At 45.2% G+C, this 14271-nt stretch overlaps 1 protein-coding gene across 1 annotated transcript in view; it reads right to left on the bottom strand.

Annotated features, from left to right (window-relative positions):
* LOC138492569 (serotransferrin-2-like) overlaps positions 1 to 14271 on the bottom strand; it is a 545198-nt gene that overhangs the window by 79500 nt on the left and 451427 nt on the right. The window lies entirely within an intron of this gene.

Raw genomic sequence — 14271 nt, 5'->3', positions numbered from 1 at the left:
GGGCTGCCCATTAGGGGCAACCCTGTTTAACTTCTACATCTCGGAAGTAGGAAAAGCCCTGGCAAACCTGACTTCATTTCCGCCAACCATCAATGGATTCCAACTGCATCACATCTTATACGCAGATGATATGGTGATCTTGGACCGAACACCAATCGGTCTACAGAGGAAATTGTCTGCATTGAAGATCTATTCAGAAGAACTCGGGCTAGTGATAAATGCAGCCAAATCAGAAATCCTAGTCCTGGAGAACAAAAGAGGAAGGAAATCTTGCAAGTATAGATCAAGTTGGTTCGTGGGATCAAAGAAGCTAGAAAAAGTGCAATTCACAAAATACCTGGGCACAATAATCAACTCCAGCATAAACGACGAACCAATGGTAAAAAAAAGTTCTCCAAATACCACAAAGTACACCGACTGCGTGTGTTCTATACAAAGTAGGAATATCCACTCTGAACGCAAGGATTACATGGAACAAGCTATTGCTCTTTAGGAAAATGCACGACAAAGCCTACCACCGTTCAAAATCCTATTGGGAAACGAAATAGGTGAAAAAAAGTCGGCCCTAAGAGACTGGAAACAGCAATGTGGAGAAATCCTCAAACAGCTAGGGACGGATGAGTCAACATTATGGAATAATCCAGATTTTGTAAAAAGAAAATTGCTGGATCTCGACTGGATCACAATTGGGGAGAGAAGAGCCTGTCAAAAATCCATGATAAATCAACTAAAAGAAGTAAAAAAACGGAATACTCTTCAGAAATATCTGGCACTGGCTCCGTGCAAGCACCTCAGAAAACATTATTTGATGTTTCGTCTAAACATTCTAGAAATTCTGGGAATCAGGCGTGCGATATCAAGGGGAAACACTCTATGCCGATTCTGTGGGGAGAAAGATGAAAATTTAAAACACCTCATTCTAAGCTGTACTGAACTAAACGATCAAAGTGATAGTTGCATGGGAAAGATGATGACAAATTACCAGACGCTGTCTGAAGAAGAATGGTGGAGACAACTACACTTGACTGAAAGCAAGCCACTGTTGATTGCAGTAATGCGATTTTTAGAGCTCCTGCAGAAGCGCCTAAAAATGAATCCGGTGGTTGCCTAAAACAGCGGCCCGCACAGTTATAGGTCAGGAGACCAACCTCTCTGAAAAGACTGATAAGACAGAATATCTGTTGGTGCAAAGGTAGAGGAATTGGGGGTAGAACAAGTCTTGAGAAGTAGACCAATAAGGTGTTTAGCGAAAAATAGTTAAGGACGATAGATGGAATGTTGATCTTATGTTAAAGATAAAGTTTTTCAAAAGTTTGCATAAACTAAATGAAAATAAAAAAAAAAAAAATGCTCTTCTAACGACAAAGAAATAGTCAATAATAGCCACCTGGTCAGCACATCTCCAGGTTGGACGGGGAGGCATGTCTCCCTTTAAGGATCTGTTCAAAATAACGAAAACCATTTTTCATTAATGTCAACCATCATTTCTTTGCTCTGATGGTCAGTAAGTCATCCCCTGTCTGCAAGCATTGAACGTTTAAATCCCTGCAATTTAGACTGTAATCGTATTAGTATCTCCTAAAGTTAAATCCAGTTTTACTTCTACACCCTCTAGGAAAACATCATTGGAATTCGACACAGGATTCCAGCATAGGTTCAAGAGCGCATAATGCCCTCTCAGTCGATTGTCAACAAGGGGACAGATGAGTTTAGTTAGCTGCGTAAAGAGGTTTGGAGAGGCCCAGGGCTCTAAGGTCATTCCAATGTTCATTTTAAAAGCTGTTAACAATCCAACGAGGACCTCCCTTTCGGTGTATTAACAGCCTGTATAGAAGATAAAGCGTAACCATCCCATACTGCAGGGTGGAGAAGCCATGTTGCCTGAAGCATCACAATCTCTATAGCGACCAAAGGATTATTTTTATGCTACAACAGGTGCTTAAAGCCCAAGGTATTCCAGGAGGTGATCTTCAGGGTCGAAGTCCCATTTTTGGCCGGCAGTTAATTACGCAAATGTTGGCTCTTGCCAGCCAGTATGCCTGGAAGCCAAGACCAATCTAGGTCCTTGCCATTTGGTGAACCCTCCAGGAGCTCAATTTCATGATTCTTTTTTGCTTGACCCTGTGGACAAAAAATGTTCAATAATGGAAAGGAGGAGCTCTTCCTCTTCCGTTGTGGTGCTGCAAATCACCCCCCTACCCCCATTAAATGGTGGCACTGATTTGACATCCCCACTCAATATAAAACCAAATAGTGGAAGTGTTTACTTGCACCCAATAGAGCCTCTCTGACCAACTGAGAAGGAACAGCCAGTTTAACTCTGTCTAAATGAAAATCACTAAGAAATTTAACCTGGGCAATATCAGAAGACTGGATGGCCCCAAACCTGGGATGCTAGCTATTAATCTAAGAATATTGGTTCTGTTTAGATTCAGTTCTTCCTCAGGTCTCCAAATATAGATTATGAATACCATTACCCTGCTTCGATGAGTGGGCTTGGGCTGAACGTAAATGTGTTTCTGAGGATACTGATTCCTCCCTTCTTTTGTTATATTCACAAGTTAAATTAAGCCCCTTTTCTTCAAGGTCATCACCCCTTCTCTTCCCACCCCCCTTAGGAAAGTTATATCCGTCCCAGCAATGGTAGGTTTGCTTCTCTCTTGGCTAACATAATTATGTTCCTTTGTTGAGTGAATCCTTCTTTGTTCTAATGTATACAATATCTGAGGCGAATGAGATTTTTGGTAACATAAGGGTTTGCTTATATGCAGAGACTCCCCTAAATGAGGCTTCCTCTTAGAGTCTTTTTTGAATTTTTAAATAGATAAATCCCCATTAAATGAACACTCCATAACTGAATGTGTAGTGTAATTGAGTAAATCTACCTCTTGCACTGATGTCTCCATTAAACCGAGAGCCGAGGTCTGGGTCATTGTTTGGTTATTAGTAGTAAGCTCTTCAGCGGTCTTTTCCGACTTCAGGTTTTTTTGTCAGACTACTTTGTTTTTCCCTGTTAGTTTGTTAATGGTCATGCGGGGCGTAGATAAAGCACGTAAACATTTTCGTGAGCCAAACATAGTCGACCTAGTTAAAGATCTTTTATTTGTTGACTTTTTCCCTACCTGTGCAAATTTTACACCCCCTTTCCGTTTAGCAAATATTTTAAAGACAGGTTCTTTAGTTTCTGATGAAACCTCTAAGGGTTCCTGAAGGTGTTCCTGTAGCAATGAACTCCCCCCTGTCTGTGCTATATTATCCCCTTGAGATGTCACCTGGAGATAATCTATATTTGAAACCTCTACATTCAGAATTTCCATCTGAAGTTCTGGGGCAGCCCAAGTGATTACCGTAAATGGGGTTACCGCCTGTGAATTTTCCCCTTTGGCAAAAAAACTAAGGTCCCTTGATCTAGTGCAGTGGTATTCAAACTGTGGGTCGCGACCCCCTAGGGGTCCGCGGGTGCATCCCAGGGGGGCCCTGAGAGCTCAGCATGAAAAAAGATTTTTTTTTTTTTTTTTTTTTTTTTTTTTAGATTGGAAGAAATGGGCAGGGGGGGCCCACATGGGCGGGCTGAAGCATGAAACTGTCTCAGGCAACAATGAAAAAGTGGCCCACAGTTGTAAATGGATATTCATTCCTTTAGTCACAGACTGGGCCTCATTACTACTATGGCGGACCAGTAACAACGGTGCTGGTAAGCTACCGGCACCGTTGCTACCGTTCCGCCATAGTAAGAGTTGTGCTCGTGGGTGCTTGACAGCCCCCGCCAGGTCTGACCTCAGCTCGTCGGATGCACCGGCACCGTTATTAACGGTGCCGGTGCATCCGAGCTCCCCCTTCCCATTTGAGCCATATGGGGCTCAAATGGGAATGGGGATCTACCGGCACCTTCGAAAGGGCAATTATCATGTCCGCCTAACTCGGCATGACCTAGTAATTGCCCATTCGCGGGTGCCAGACCCGGATGCAACTCCAGTGGCAGCCGTGCCGGTTTTACCGGCACAGCTACCGCCAGAGTAGTTATGAAGCCCACTGTTTCAATAGTACCCAAAGGGGTGCTTTGTGTTAAAATGTAAGTAAATTGTGATATATTCAGCAACAATGGTCAACATTACTAACTGCATAGTGGCCCCTCACCCATTATGGAGGAGCTAAGGAGCCAGCCCAGTGAAACAGTGAGCACTCCCTCAGCTGCTTTATCCAGCTAATGGAGTGCTCCTGGGCTGGCTGAACTGTCAAAGGGAAACACTGTTTCCCTTTGACAGTTCAGTTTAGTTCCCCAGCCGCACATGCTCACTGAGCCATGCAAGTGCTGGGGCGTTTTGCTTCGCCAGCATTGCATAGCTCATTGGAAATGCTGGCTGGGGCACTGCATGTCTGTATGTCCGAGGGGGAGCTCCTGCGCCTCCTCGCACATACGGACAGAGCAGCTGGAGCAGCACCCACACACAGGCCAATGCAGAAGGTACGTTTATGTTCATTGTTTTTATTTAAACACGTGTATGGATGCGTTATGAGTGAGTGTATGGTGATGGATGCTCATGTGAATGATAGAGTGATTGCTGTATGAATGTGCAGCGCCTTGCATATACACATAATCATGTTCATTGTGTTAGGACCAGTGGGGCCCAGGGGACAGGGATGGTATCTTTTTACCGGACATCTATCATTCAAAACCCTCTGCCTTGTCCACAAGGCTTTCTGGGGCCTCGGTCCAAAATACCTTCAGCTATTCCTCCGCAAATACCTCCCCTCTCGAGCTCTTCACTCTACCTCCAAAACGAGCTGGGGGTAGATCTCCGTCTTCGGCTGGGGCCTCCCTCTGGAACAGCGCCCTGCCACTCTAAAACTTGAGGAGAACCATCTTTCTTCCTGCACTTATCAGACCTACCCTGTCTGCTGCCTTAAACGTAGCACTTGCAAATTGCTGGCTGCACTACCACTGTTTGTTGCCTTTATTATTTATTTATTGTTATTTATCTGTTTCTCCTCTGCTTCGCACTTTCCACTTCTCCCCCCTTCCATGCACTTTTCCCCTCACACTTGCGCGTTCTCAATGTCACTGGGCCTAGTAAGATCGCTGTTTTATTCTCCTCTGTTCCCCTCCCTTGCCTTGTCACGCTCTGAAACACTTGTGTACGAGCGCGATAGAAATAAAATATCAATGCCTGCCCCCTGGACTCCCAGCAACAATTGCAAACTGTTTGGCTATTTACCCATTTTTTGTTAAAAGTATGCTCTACAATGCAACATTTTAACCTATTATTTAAAAAAAAATTCACAGGGGGAAACCCCCCCGAACCTCCCCTTAATGCCCCTCCACTTAAAAAAGATTCACCAGCCGCCACTGGCCCTCAGACTGTGTTGGGAACGGGATGGGGGAACCGAGGGACTATGGTGGGAGCACAATGGGCGGGAACCATGGGATAGTGATGGGAGCAGAGTGGGGAGAGCCCTGGGTGTGTGATGGGGTGGGGAGAGACCAGCGACTGGGTAGGAGTGGGATGAGGGAGCCCAGCGACTTTGATGGGAGCAGGTGACGGCGCGCAATATATACTGTCCATTTGGCATTTCTGGGGGGTCCCGACCTGCCCAAATTTTGCTCAGGGGGGCCCTGGCCAAAAAAGTTTGAAGACCACTGATCTAGTGTGTTCCTCAATCTGCGTCACTTTCATCAACAAGGTAGCCAATACAGTAGTTTGTTTGGTCACCTTTACGTCTAAGGTTTCAAACAGCTTGGTTAATGTCACCTGACCTGTGTTAATCACAGTCAAGGTGACTTCTAGCATTGGGGGTAGCTCCAGAATGTAGACCAAAAGACCTCTGTAGGGTTGGACTCACAAACGATGAGCTAGGAAAAGAATGTAATGATTCTGGATATAATATTGGGGAGCCTGAAAGGTTCAATGAATGTGGGGAGGCTATGTTAGGAGGCTGGGTCTCATGCACTATCATACAGTCAATATTGAATCTGTGGCAAGTGCCAGAGACTGTAGTCTGGACTGCCCTGTCGTTAAATTTATATTAATGCGTGGTACTAAATTGTACCTGAATAAGGACCTGTCTTTTGTGAGGTCCCTACCAGTCATTTGGAACACCACAGTTTGCTTTCCAGCTCGAGGGATAGCCCTATCTAAGTCTCTGACGTGCACCTGGACTTCTGTCACCTCCGGGGGTAGCAGTATTTGGTTCTCAGGTCTGAGATTTTCCACTATAGCCTTAGACCCAGGAGTCTGTTGCCTGTTGTCCAACGTTAAAGCAGAGCCATCTTTCAGTACCAGGGCCATTATCCCTTGCTCCATCTGCGTAATTTCAGCCACTAGTGCGGAATCATGGATATCATCAAAATGTACTAATAACACTGTGTGAGTCACAAGGCTTTGGTCCCGCTGTACTCCCAGTTCCAATCTTGGTTCACTTACAGCTATTTTATTAGTTTTAGTTTCCATCCGATCTTTCAACTTAATCCAAAATCCCTAACCTAGGACATTAGGAGTTATTGATCGCTGGTGTATGATAACCAGTTTGGACCGGGGTGATGATTGCTTCTTAAATGTTGGCTTGGTCATTATGAGATCATTACATGAATGACCCTTCCCTTGGTGCGGTAACACATTTTGCAGCATGGTTGTCTTTAACATGTACGCGTGGAACATATTGTTAACCAAAACAACAGGAAGAACACTTCTTAAATACAATTTTCCACGCCAGAAGCAAATGAATAAACAAGTGATAATAAATAGGGAAAAGGAAGATCACTGTACGGAAGGAATGATTTAACAACTACGCATGAGAGAGACCCGTACTTATCTCGTTCCCCAGGTATGTTCGACCAACTAAGGTCGGAGTCAAAAAGAAATAAAGTATCTCGGCGTGAGCCCTCAAGCCGCCGAACAGCACTCTAGGACGCACTCTTAGGTGCGTGTGCACGGCAGTCCATTTTTAAAAGATCCAGCAGTTGTGGGAGTGGCTTGGGGTCCAGATGCTTTTAAAACAGCTTTAAAATACCCAAGGTCAATATATGTAGGTGAGTTAATCCAAAGGCAAAAAGGCAAATCCACTTGCTCAAGGAGAGGTGTGCTTGATGAACGTTTCTCGTACCTCGCAGCCTCAAAAAGATCTGGACAAAAGAGTACAGCCAAACAGCACTCTAGGACGCATAATTAGGTCCCTGTGCACAGGTGCGCGTGGAAGTCAGTTTCGAAAAGATTTGGTAGCTGTGGGTGTGGCTTATGGTCCAGATGCCTTTAAAATGGCTTATTAAAAGTAGTATCTTGCAGCCTCAAGCGGATCTGGACAAAGGAGTACATCCAAACAGCACTCTAGGACACACATCCTCTGCTGGTCTTTGCCCTTGGCGCACTGCATTCATTCACAAAGTTAACTTTGTGGTGGTTTTATTTATTCCCCACCTTTCTGTCATGCTCTTTCACATTTGTGCTCCTTATTTCGTATGTTGCTTTCAAATGTGCCCTTTCACTTTTAACTTTCATCAGCTTGTCGCTTTTCCCACAAAGTTCTCATTCAGTTCGGTATTCACTATTCGTGATTTGACTTGCCGCTTAATTCTTATTCTGCCTGTGGGTTCGTTTTTGTTCAATCTGTATGTGTACTTTCATTCAACATTCTATTTCGTTCATATAGCATTTCTCCATTATACGTAGCTCCTAGAAGAGCCCCGAGTGACATTTCCCTGCACTAACCGGTCCTCGGCATTCCTCTCCTGCGGCTCCTTCGCTCCACTTTTGCTTTGCCAGCTGGCTTAGCGGTAACTGCGGGACATGCTCGCACTTCAGGTGCTTCTCTGCACTATTCTGCTTTGCCGGCTGGCATGCCAGTAACTACGAGCCCCGCTCACACTTCGGGTGTTTTGCTGCGCTCGTCGGCAGCTCCACTTCGCTCCCACGATGCTGGCGGTGCCTGTTCTTAGTGTTCCTTGGTTCGCAGCTACAGCTGCTCTTTCCTGACCACGGAGGCTCCCACTCCTGTGAATGTCAGCAGCCAAACTGGCCCTGGGCTCCACAGATGATCTGAGTCATCTGCTGGCGTCCTGGCTTCGTTTCAGGATCCACCACGGCTGCCTCCTTACAGAAAGGTCTCCCTCTTTTCCTCTCCTCTTATTCACATGCAACCACTTGACAAGTTACAGTTATGAGCTCTCAATCGGACTTGCCTGACTGTAGTTAGAGGGACATGCCTGACCTTCACAGTACTCTGCAGGCATCTTCCTCGTCCCAGTATTATAGTGGTGAACTGAGTTACTATTGTTCACCACTCACAGTCACCTCTTCTTCATCCCAGTACTGTCATAGGTAAAGTTTGGGAAAATTAGGGGAGATGTTTTACAATAGCCCATAAAGGTCAGGGGGTGGTTAGGTTGGTTTTCAGAAGGGAAAGGGAGATACCATATCTCGCCTGTGGGTTCCCCACTCCCAATCCCCAAAGACCCTCCACCCAGGTGATCCTACCTCGCTTCTCCACCCCCAGGGTCAAGATCCAAAAGTGATGGCTTTTCCCTGGCCACCTGAGAAGAGGATCCAGGGGAGTAGGAGTGAGGATACCCTGAGGTTTCTACACATACTAAAATAGAAAAAGACATTCAGTATTCAGTTTTCATGTAAATATGTCTTGTCCAAGTATGTATTGGTGTGCATCCCTGGAAAAGGCAGGGATTTTGAGTAAACTATAAATAGTTGACATGATGGTACCATTATATAAGCGGGGGCGGGGTGGGTGGTGTCGCTATTAGTAATAAAGAACCATTTGTAAATATCAGTGATGCAGCAGCAGAGTATCAGTTGAACACTTTAATTGGCCACTATTTATTTGTTATTTATTTATGTATTTATTATTTGTTTATGTAGTCAGGTACAGTGAGGACCAATGCTCTTTTGATCACAAAAGAACTTTCAATAAATTAGAAATCAGAAATGACGAGAAGCAGTGAGCCTCTTACAGTGGGGTGAGTTCAAGTGACATTCTGACCAGCTTGTTGTGGCGGGGGGGGGGAGTAAATGGAACAGAAAGGACAACCAACATTAGAAACGTTTAAGTGCAGGTAGGCAGTACGGCCAGCTGTGTTAGGGATGTGACCATGATGGATGAAGTGCTAGAGCGGAATCAGAGACAGCGAGGGACAGATGGAGGTAGAGGCGAGGGAAAAATGTTAGCTAGAAGACAGATGAGCGGTAGGTGAAGCGGGTATCCTGGAGGAGGGGAGGTAGGCTTTGAGTTTGGTTTTGAACACATCAGTGTGGACTGTATCTCGGATGCCCAGGGAAGGAGAATTTCAGCAAGAAGAGAGAAAGCGCTGAAGCAAGACGACAGCACGCATAGTTGGAGAGACCCAAGTGGATGCTTCGCACAGTAGTCCAGTTTAGAGAATACAAGAGTGGTTATGAGGGTTCTCTGTGATAATGCCGCCTGGGGAAAAGTCACCAGATAATGACTTTTTTCATGCATCCTTAAAAAGCCTTCCCCCACATATTCTAGGATGGGTATTATTTACTATTAAATACTCAGTCCTAGAATATTTTGGGAAAGTGCTTGATTTTGTTAGGAGTGCAAATTTGAAGGAATGTCACCCCCTGAAAACCATTTGCCAAGGCAACTTTATCACTGGATACCATTAAGAGGTGCTTGGTGGTGTTGAAAGGAAGGAGGTGCCTATTTTTTGTTTTAGGAGGTTGAAGCAAGCCACTGGCGCAGTTTTGGAGATGAAAGAAAAAGACAGGGGCGGTAGCCTTCTTTTTTGTTTAAGGGGGGCCTGGTTCTGGAAGGCAAAGTAAGTGTCAAAGCAAAAAGAGAAAGAGAACCCGGCTACCCCTCCCTTAGGCGTATGTGGGGGGGGGATGAAGACCTATTCAAGCAAAAAAAACTAGTCATTATTTAAACTAGTTGTACAGAATCACACTCAAATTTATACATATAAAATAAAGTTTAATAGAAGGAACTTAATAGAAAACATTCATCAAAATAAGGGCAGTACAGTTGTTACCCCAAGAAAGAAAATAAAAAGACATGTGCATTAACATTGGCGGAGGAAACCAACATAGATGATTACACATAAAAAGAAATGGATTGATGTGCAGTACTGGATATGCAACACATTTTCACTGTGACTAGTACTGCACATCAATCCATTTCTTTTTATGTGAAATCATCTTTGTTGGTTTCTTCCACCAATGTTAAGACACATGTCTATTTGTTTTCTTTTTCCTGTGGTGAGCATGGCCACTAAGAAAATACTGAAATTTTGATTTCTGAGAAGTGGTTGGCGGAGGGACAGTTAAAATCACCTAAGAGAATGAGGTGATGTTTAGTGGAACAAGAATCAAGGTGCCCAAGTGCATCAAAGAATGGTCCAGTGGGGCCAGGGGGGCAATAGGTGGAGATGTTGTGATCTGAGTGGGGCAGAGCAATAGTAGAGATGTTGGATTTAAGGTAAGACAGAACATTGCATTGGAGATGTGTGAGGCTCTGAGGCAGGAAGACAGTAGGTGTCTGATGCCTCTGCCCCTGCCGGTTAGATGAAGAGAGTGAATTAAACATAGTTTGAAGTCATGTAGGGCCGCCAGAGTGGCAGTGTCAGATGGAGAAATCCAGGCTTCAGTGATAGCAAAGTGGTATAGGGAAGGAGAGCTGGCATGAAAGCAGTCAGTGATAAAGGAAGTTTTGTTGCATACAAACTGAGCATTCCAGAGTGCATTTCTCAGTTGAAGCGGTAAGGAAGAGTAGAGAAGTTGAGTCTCGGAGGAAGAGAGGCAAAGTGGATAGGGTTTGGGTATGGTCAGCTTGCCGGCTTTGTTTCTTGGAAGAAGGTGAAAGAGAGATGGAGTAGTGGGAGTATCGAGATGTGAGTTTTATGATATGGATAGGAAAGGATGAAGCTGTAGTGTTATTGGCAAAAACATAGAGAGAGGTGAGTAGGAGTGAATGCATAATAGGTGAGTACTGCAGTGTGGCAAGACAGCACTGTAATTAGCAAGTTAGGGGTACTCACAGGTGCAGCATGGAGGAAGGTAAAAGCAAAAGCTCAGAGACAAAGAGGCTGGTCAATGGCTGGTCTTAACCCTTCACTGTTCCGCTCCTTAACTGGGACGGCCATCGCTGAACACCTCTAGCCATGTTTGCTCATTGTAAGGGTCTAGAAGTGGGAGACTGACACACAGATGGCATATTTTTGCCTATAGACCTTTATTGGGCAAAAATAAAATGGAAAACCCTACCTGCCCCTATTACTAAAAGGGTTTTATCTGCCTCAAATAAACACTAAGGACTCTGTCAAGATATCCATCACAATAAGTAGCCCACAGTTGTGTGTCAAAATCCATCTTCTTCCCTTACATTCTTAATCAAAACTAAATAGAAGGGGTTAATTGCTCTGGACGATGAACAAAAGATCGCTTTCAGATGATGAAAAAGAAAGGTTTTTGCAAAACAGCCAAAATCAAAAAGTCTCATAAAACGTTCTTGACTTGGCATTCCACTAATGCATATGGAAAAATTAAGTCTCATATCTCCACAAGGTTAGGGGGGTGGCTTCCTCTTTCCCAGACTCAGGTTTCTTAATAGTTTTCACAGCACCAGAAATAATTACTTCTTTCTCCTTTACCATACAGTTCTCTTGGCTTCTTTCACAATGTTCATGAACACCAGGGGGAATGACTCCCTTCCCCAGGCCTTTGACAGACTTGTAGCAATGCTAAGAGAAGGACTGCCTTCTCTTGGCTCTTCTCACAATGTTCCCAATACCAGGCGGTATTACTCAATTTGGGTCCCAGATCCTGTTTTCCTTTCTGAACAGACTTGGTATACTCCCCTGCCAAGAACTGTGTTGTACGGGATCCAAGACTCTGGTTCCTCTTCAGCATAGACTTGGTATACTTTCCTGCCAAGTACTGTATTTATCTTCTTGATTTGTACAATTTCTATTCAGGTTCCAGACCCTGGACTCTCTTCTCAATGAGGGATATTCTTCTTCCAAGTACTATGACAAAGGAGTGGGTATTTTGATTCAGTATAGCCGTATTGTATTGTCCCCTCCCAAGTTAGCTTGCCCCTCTTCCACTCTTCCTTCGCTGCGTGGCGTCTTCACCTTGCATTGGCTATCCTTGACGGTTTTCAAGCTCTGTTTCATTCTGGATGGTGCCAGCATTATTCTCTCTCACCACACCGTCGTCCAGCAGCTTTCTTTTCTCTGCCGAACTTCGACAGCCCCTTCGGTGAAAGGAGTCCCGGGATTCCTTCAATACCGTGAGCAGACTACTCTCAGTCTCCCTCACAAGCTTCTCCTTTGTGCTTCCTGGGTGTCTCGCACCGATTGGCTGCTGCTCTTTCACCCCCTCTGGGCTTTCCACCACCTTCTCTGGGCCCCAGCACCTTCCCAGCAACCTGCGTACCTTTTGTCATCATCTCGGACCGTTCCCGGTCTTCCTTGGTACCTTTGGTCAGCTGCAAGAGTTCCCTGACACTTGTTGTCCTTCTCTGCTCTGTGGCAGCTCATCAGCAATAGTTCTCTGTCAGGTAGCGCGACTCTTCCTTCCCGGTTCTCAGGAACGCCGGGAGCTTCCCTTTTCTGGCTTGCCAAGCAGTCCCTCCACTCTGGACCGACTCCGGAACATCTTGCTCACGCCTCGGCATGCCGGTATGCCTTCTTCCTCTTTCCTGGACCATGCGAGCTCTCACAGTTCCTCCATGGAGGGCTCGACTCTGTCATGAGTCCTTCCTCAGTTTACATGCTTGAACACTGTCCATATAGACTAGGATGCTTACTGTGGTTCCACGGGGTGATCTTCCTGGTTCCGCACATCATCTTTGCCCCAGTACAAGTACAAGTACACGCCTTATTGGTTTTGCTGGACTCTTCTTAGCACCCACTTTTCTAATATACTGCAATCAAGCAGTCCCTACTCTTCCTCGTCTTAGTGGGTTTCACAAGGGCAGGACTATCCACTTTATACAAGGTTATGGAAGTGTGGGGGCGGTATTACCCAAATTGACCTTTTACAATTGACCTTTTGTACAATTGACCTAATTATAGTGGTCCTAATTGGCCTTTATATTATTTTAGTTATTTTATATATGTATTGGGTTGGTTTTGGATTATAAATAATATAAGGGGATTGGGTGAGGGGTTGCAGGGGGTTTTGTATTGGGTGGGGGGATTGCTGGGGGTTTCCCCCGCATATATGTCCTAATTGACTTTTTAAATTAGGTCAATTCTCCCAAGGTCAATTGTGAAAACGTCAATTAGTATACAACCTGGGGGACTAGTGTACTGTGTTCGGGCAATGAGGATGAGGGAGGTTGGGATGTATTGTGAACATACTGCGTTCTCCCCGAAGAGTTGTACCTAGTCCGATAGAGGGGAATCCCTCCTCATGAGATCCTCCAACTGACTAACACCCCCAGGGGGACTATCGTGTAGCGGCCTCACCTCCCTGGTCTCATGGGAAGGGGATCCCCCTAGTTTAGAAGGGGCAGCATCTTAGGATTCGTCACATCATACTTGCAGACGAAATAGATGAGGAATGGAGTTTCTTTGGTCTGTTTTTGCCAGTATCTCAATGACTTTTCAAACTGTTCTGCCTGTGTCTCTGCTGCCATATTAGAGTGAGACAATGGGACATTTAACCTTGACTAGCTAAAAGACCAAGAAGTTATAAAGTATAGTGTGTTTATAATTTCTTTTAAACTATATTACTGTCTGGTGAGTGGTTTACCCAAAGCCTAAACTGATGAAGGGTCTGGGCGCTAGCCCAAACATAGCCCTGCTCTCTATTCATAAGGGCAGGGCTTTGGAAGGCAAAGGGAAGACATGTGTGGCTTTTATTGACCTGGTCCAGGCATTTGACACTATAAATAGATCAAGGCTGTGGGCCAAAATGGAGCAATGGGGCTGCAGGAAGTGGAAATATTTGATGGATTGTATTTGTCAAAATGGCCACCACAATGCTTCCTGTTCCGCCGGTGACGCAATTTGCACAAACGCTAATAGCACCAGGATCGCTGGCAGTAGCGCTATTAGCGCCGATTTTCCAGCAGTAACCATTATTTCGGCGAGGTTTGCGCCAGGCGCTAATAGCATTACTCCCGGAGTCGGAAGCGCATTCACACCAGATTGTGATGCAGTGCTAATACCGCAGCAGGACCCGGCGGTAACGCTATTTCCACTCGGCGACCCTTGCCAAGCGGCAACCAAAACCCTCAAAATCTTCATTTGCGGAGGCATATACCAGAAACTAAACGCAGAGGCTGCGGGAGGAGGGG

This window comes from Ambystoma mexicanum, chromosome 10 (genome assembly GCF_040938575.1).
Source record: "Ambystoma mexicanum isolate Mex_15411 chromosome 10, UKY_AmexF1_1, whole genome shotgun sequence".
Taxonomy (NCBI): Eukaryota; Metazoa; Chordata; class Amphibia; order Caudata; family Ambystomatidae; genus Ambystoma; species Ambystoma mexicanum.
This window is presented reverse-complemented; position numbering and strand designations above follow the sequence as displayed.